We start from the raw sequence: 7,146 nt of genomic DNA on the forward strand, positions 1-7,146 counted from the left end.
TTGCCAACATCGGCGATCAAGTGACTCAGCGTGCCCATAGGGGGTCGATCGCGGTCTAGTCTAGTAAAGCCCAAAGTGTCTCTAGATCGGCCTAAGCCATCTCTAAATTTCTTTGATGATGTGGGAAGGGCTTCCCAAGACCTCTTCTGAAACTCCCTTGCTCCCACTTCACTTTCCTTTTCTCCATCTCGAGCTCCTCGGCTTTGCACGCTTCGCTCGACAAGAGCCACAAACTCTGATTTCCAAAATGCCAACATACGACTTTATATCATCATTCATCCATCTTGAGCGTTTACATCACGACTTCGAAGAAATGCATTCTCGCAGCATCTGGCTAAGCCTCACAAACTTTCGTTCATAGTCGGTAACCGACATGGAACCTTGTTTAAGTTCAAGAAATTCCTTCCGCTTTTGATCCATGAATCTCGATCGATATACTTTTTCCAAACTCGTTTGGAAAAACTCCCAAGTTACTTGCTCTCGGGGCTGTGAAGTCGAGTACTCCACCAATAGTAGGCGTAATCACGTAGCAAGGAGATAGTACACTTTGGACATTCATCGGGCGTACAAGATAGCTCATCGAGTACCCGGATAGTGTTGTCCAACCAAAATTCAGCTTGCTCGGCATCATTGCTATCTGTAGCTTTAAATTCAGTAGCCCCATGTTTTCGGATTCTATCAACTGGGGGCTTATTCGACCTTATTTGGTCAGTTACCGGAGGCATTGTAGGTGCGGGGGTTGTATTAGTCGGGAATGGAGGTTGTGGAACAGCCGTGTTAGTTCGAATGTATTGGTTAAACCAATCATTCATCACGCTATAAAAGGCGTGCCTAGCCTCATCATTCGGATTGCTAGCAATAGGTTGAGAGTCCATGGCTCTGTCCCTTGTGCGGAGCAGCGCCACACTCTCCACATCATCGCTATCGCTTCGGTTGGGATCGGGATCCATTACTATAAATAAACACAAATTCAAACGTCAGAAATCACCACACTATCAAATAATCACATAAAATGGCATGTATAGCTAGACCCAAACGCATTACGGTAGTCCTAAAATCGACTAAACCGTAGCTCTGATACCAATAAAATTGTAACACCCCATACCCCAGTCCGTTACCGGAGTCGAACACAAGGTGCACACAAACTTAACTTAATCATTTTCACTGTCCATTTAAAAATTTCCAGACAAGCTGGTTACTGCATCACTGTCGCCTTAAAAATCATATCTTGAGTTTCAAAACTCGAAAATCAGTTTCGTAATTTTTCCCCAAAACTAGACTCCTATGTCAATCTACAGATTTTTTTCTAGAATTTTTTGTTGAGCCAATTAGTACAGTTTATTAGTTAAAGTCTCCCCTATTCCAAGGTTCGACTACACTGACCTTTATGCATTACGAATTGGATATCTTCCGGTACAGGTCTTCAATACTGATGCTGTTTGTTTCTTTAGAAACTAGACTCAAAGAGGAATCTATACATATATGGCATGACTCCTAATCATCTATGGTTAATTTACAATGAATTTCCAAAGTCGGAACAGGGGATCCAGAAACCGTTCTAGCCCTGTTTCACGAGAACTTTAACATCTCTTAACATATAACTCATATGACCGTTTCGTTTCTTCCATATGAAAGTAGATTCATCAAGGTTCATTTACATAATTTATTCACTATTTAATTCCATTCCTACAAATTTTAGTGATTTTTCAAATGCTCACCACTGCTGCTGTCCGTATCTGTTTTCAAGGTAAACTTTACCTATTTCGTGGTTTCCATGGACCAACTAGAGTTTTGTCATACATAGGTCCACATATACTCATATTTAGCCATTCCAATGGCTGATCATTTGCCCAACACTTCCATTCTAGTCCATGCTCACATCATGAAACCATACATATATACATAAACACAAATAGTCTAATGCCATACCCCACTTTTACGAGCCATTTTCGCATGGCTGTACACACATACATCACAAAACGTATTTGAAAAACAGCAAAGGGTAGTCCTATACATGCCACATCCGGAGTTCAACTAAAAGAATACCAAAAGGGCTTTGATAGTGTGGATGACTTCGACTTCGATGATCCCGGATCCGATAGCTAACGAGCAAAATCTATAAAACAGAGAAACAGAGAACGGAGTAAGCAATTTATGCTTAGTAAGTTTGAGCAAGGGATTCCAGCACAACAAAAGCATAGCAATCATATAGCTAACGGATAATTTCGTATGCACAAATTCTCAATGTCATACTTATTTCACATTCCAACCCCTATATTCATACATAAGGGATCATCTTAGCCAAATACCGGAAGCTCATTACTCGATCGAGCGAATATCATTCAAGGAATCAACTAATTTCAAGCACATACGAACATACCTCATTGCTGGAATTTTTCAAGCGTATTAACTGAAATTCTTACAGCAAGAACGCTCGTTCTCGAATCACGTACCTTCGAATTTAACCGGATATAACGACCGCTCAAATGCCTTGGGACAAACCCGGTTATAGTAACTCGCACGAATGCCTTGGGACTTAACCGGGTTTAGTAACTCGCACAAATGCCTTGGGCTTAACCCGGATTTATTAACTCGCACTAACGCCTTCGGATCTTAGTCCGGATATGGTCACTTAACACAAAGCCTTCGGGCTTAGCCGGACATCATTCAAATAGCCAAGCACAATTATCAATAAATCATGACACATTCAGTATTTCATTCTCATTAGCAAAATTCAAACACAAGTCACTTATCACATTTGCAATTTCGGCTCAATAGCCACACACAAAGAGCATGATCTAATCAAATCATAATCTAAGTTCCATTACTCGAGAACTTACCTCGGACGTGGTCGAACGATTTGACGGCTATTCGACGACTTTTTCCTTCCCTTATCGGATTTAGCTCCCTTTGCTCTTGAGCTTAATTTAACAAATAAATTGGTTTTATCATTTGAGCATCGAAAGAGGAATTCAAGGTACTTAGCCCACATATTTTCATTAGACATTAAAGTCACATATGTACGGAAATCATGAATCAACTCAACACATTATTTAGTACTCTCCTTAGCCGGATTTTCTAAGCCAAGAACAGGCATCAATATGCTTGCCTCTAACCGAATGCATGCACACCATTTCCCCTCATGTGGCCGAATATGCATGTCCATGTTGAGGCCAATTATACACCTAAAACCACACAAAAAAAAAAACAGCATACATTTTACTAACTAACGCATTCCATATTGTAACTCAATACACATCTATCATTTCCTTCATAACCGAAACATCATCACAAGCAAATATACACCTTGAAATAGTATATATGTCATACCAATACATCATGTGCAAACATATATTCATGTAGGTGCAAGGGCCGAATCTCAAGTTGCTTATATCCAAATATAAACACATATCCAAAGCTCAAATCTTACTTACCATGCAACATGCATGAATCATACTTATGGATATACCATGGCGAAAACACCACAACACCATACCGTTTCAATTTGGTCATGGTTAAACAAAGAACTTAGTATCTCATTCAAAATGCTAAAGGAAAATCTAAGAGTCCTCAATCCCCATCACATGTATCATTATCAAGCTTGATATTTAGCATGCAATGGCATTAACACCACATCCACTTTGGCGAATATCATTCCATGACATAGCAAAGATTTGAACCATGGGCTAATAAAAACATCAAGCTAGCAACTAAAACATGCATGAATCCCATGGCACAACCTCAAACATACCTTAATCTTGATGCAAGTATAGCCAAATCTCTTCCTAATCCCTTCCAAACCAAACATGAAGCAAAAATTCCTTCCTTCCTCTTTAGTATTTTCGGTCAAGAGAGAATGAAATGGATGAGCAAAATTTTTTCTTTTCTTTTCTTCAATACACGGCAATGGGGAGGAGAAGCCTTCACACACATTTTTTTTCATTTTTTATTACCCACACCCTTAGTTTAATGTTTCTCCCTAATGCACCAAGAAAACATGTTTCATGACATGTTTTGCCCATACTCCCTTGTCATGGCCGGCCACCTCCTATAAAAAGAGGGATATTTGACATGCAAGGCCATTGTTTTGCATGCATGCTTTAATTAGTCATCACACATTTCCCCATCATACTTTCAAAGTTTTCTACTAGGTCCTTTCTAGTGAAATTCACATTTATAAATCTAAATTAAAACATCAAAAATGTCACACATGAGTTAACACATATTATAGGCAATAAAATAAATATTAAATTATTTTTATGCCTCGATTTTGTGGTCCCGAAACCACATTCTGACTAGGGTCGTTTTAAGGCTGTCACAATGCAGAGGAGCAAAAGTCCCTGTCTAAGAGTAGATTTAGCATAAATAAGCGGAGTTGATCGAACGCCTAGAAATAGGGTTACGAGATTTTGCCAGATTAGAGTGAAACCTAATATGGGAGTCCATAGATCGATTTACTCCTTCCCTAGGGGCTTTAATTAAGAAAGAGATTTCGATTAATTCAACTAATGGTTAGACGTTATTAGTCTCGAAAGAGATAATAATATAGGTTAGGGAGTCTCACGGATCAAGTAAAGTGAATAAATTGTCTAGTTCAGAGTAAGATAACAAGTGAAATCTAGGTGGATTCCTCGGGTGTCGTCTTTATCAAATACTTTTCTTCAAGTCTTTTTCCAAATTTTCTCTTCACTTTAGTTTAATTACTTAATTAGTTTAATAAACAACCCCTCTTTATTTCTAGGTTAAATAATAAAAAGATAGTTATTGCCAGTACTTTTGGTTCCCTTGGGTACGATATCCTGGTCTTGTCATTACAATACTATTGTTCGATAGATGCGTTTGCCTTTTCGTTGTGATAATAGTTAGTCTAGGTTTGATCTTCATTATAAATATTTATTAATTGTTACGAATCACGCGATCAAGTTTTTGGCGCCGTAGCCGGAGAACTAAAATATTAGGAATGCTTAATTTTTATTACTTTAGCCATTTCTTTTTCTTGCAATTTAATTTAATTTAATTATTATTATTTATTTACTTTTTCTTTCTCTTAGCAGGTTTTTATAGTTTATGACTAGAAGAAACCCGTCGGGACCATTACTTTTTGACGAAGAAATTAATCACACAGTTCGTAGAAACCAAAGAGAAATAAGGCACAGGTTAAGATACATAGAGAACGAGCAAGAAGACGATACTCAACCTCCAACCGGCAAGATGGCTAAAAACCAAGGAAATTAGCTACCTCCTGCAATTGCGGCTAATCAAAATCCTGCTCCACGCACTATGTATGATTATGCTAAACCTTCTTTAACAGGAACTGAATCTAGCATAGTTAGACTTGCTGTAGCTACAAATACTTTTGAATTAAATCCTAACACTATTCAAATGATACAGCAGTTTGTTCAGTTTGATGGTTTGCAGGATGAAGATCCCAACGCTCACTTAGCAAACTTTCTAGAATTTTGCGATACATTTAAAATCATTGGTGTTTTTGATGATGCTATTCGTCTTCGGTTATTTCCTTTTTCATTGAGGAAAAAAGCTAAACAGTGGTTGAACTCGTTACCATGAGGGTCAATTACTACATGGGAACAAATGACCGAGAAATTTTTACTAAAATATTTTTCGCCAGCTAAAACAGCTAAATTACATAATGATATCTCTTTTTTTGTACAGATGGATTTAGAAACACTTTACGATGCATGGGAGAGATACAAGGACTTACTGAAAAGGTGCCCTCACCATGGGTTATCGCTTTGCCTTCAAGTACAAGCATTCCATAATGGTTTGAATCCCTCGACTCGGCAAATGGTTGATGCAGCTGCAGGCGGAACCATCAACAACAAAACACCTGAAGAGGCTTATGAATTCATTGAAGAAATGTCACTGAATAACTATCAGTGGCAATTCATGAGGACTAAGCCAACAAAAACAGCCGGCATCTATAACGTCAACTCAGTTACAATGCTGTCAAATCAGGTAGAACTTCTTAATAAAAAGATTGATGGTTTACTTGGTTCTATGCAGGTACATCCAGTAATGAGGTGTGACTCAAGTGGAGGAGGTGTGCATACATAATATCAATCCTTCAATCCCACAATCAAAGAGGAACAAGTCAACTATATGGGTAACAATAACTTTAGATCTCAAAATAACCCATACAGTAATACTTATAATGTAGGTTGGAGGAACCATCCAAATTTCTCCTGGGGTGGTTAAGGAAATCAAAAGCCACAAAATCCTCAGGGTTTTCAACAGCCACCTTATCAACAAGAGAAGAAACTGAACCTTGAAGAGATGCTCTCAAAATTCATATCAATGTTAGAAACCCGTTTCCAAAATACCGAGACAACATTTAAAAATCAACAAGCATCGATCCAAGGACTCAAAACTCAGATAGGCCAGCTATCCAAACTAATTTTCGAACGACCATAAGGTAGCTCACCAAGTAATACTGAACCTAACCCAAGGGAACACCTCAACGCAATTAGTACTCATGATAAGGAAGGATTCATTGCGCCTGAGCCAAAATTGATGCAGGGAACTGTGGTGAGCAAAGGTAAAAGTGAGGTAAGTCATAACAAGACGGTGAATGATGAATATAAACCTCGTGTCCCATACCCTAATGCAACGAGGAAAGACCGATCAGATGAACAATTCGGTAAATTCCTCAAACTTTTGAAAAAATTACATATTAACTTACCGTTTATTGAAGCTTTGTCGCAGATGCCAAATGCAATGAAATTTTTAAAAGAGCTTTTAGTAAATAAGCGAAAGTTGGACGAAGCATCGCATGTGGAGCTAAATGTAGTCTGCTCAGCTATTCTACAAAATAATCTACCCCACAAATTAAAAGATCCAGGGAGTTTTACAATTCCTTGTTTAATTGGTAGTTTAGATATAATTCATGCATTAGCTGATTTAGGGACTAGTATTAACGTTATGCCCTACAAAATGTTTAAGCAACTAGGTCTTTGGAAACCTAAACAAACTAGGATGAGCATTCAATTGGCAGATAAAACTATAAGATTCTGTAGGGTATTATTGAAAATGTACTCGTGAAAGTAGATAAGTTCATATTCCCCGTTGATTTCGTTGTTCTAGACATAGAGGAGGATAAAACACCCTTTTGATTTTAAGAAGGGCCTT

General features: G+C 38.1%; 1 non-coding gene across 1 annotated transcript; it reads right to left on the minus strand.

Moving 5' to 3' along the window:
* Positions 1 to 5,641: 5,641 nt before the first annotated feature.
* On the minus strand, positions 5,642 to 5,747 carry LOC128293360 (small nucleolar RNA R71). The gene has a single exon (XR_008283544.1). It is a non-coding gene; the product is annotated as a small nucleolar RNA R71 (small nucleolar RNA).
* Positions 5,748 to 7,146: the final 1,399 nt, after the last annotated feature.

Source organism: Gossypium arboreum, chromosome 5, assembly GCF_025698485.1.
Source record: "Gossypium arboreum isolate Shixiya-1 chromosome 5, ASM2569848v2, whole genome shotgun sequence".
Classification (NCBI taxonomy): Eukaryota; Viridiplantae; Streptophyta; class Magnoliopsida; order Malvales; family Malvaceae; genus Gossypium; species Gossypium arboreum.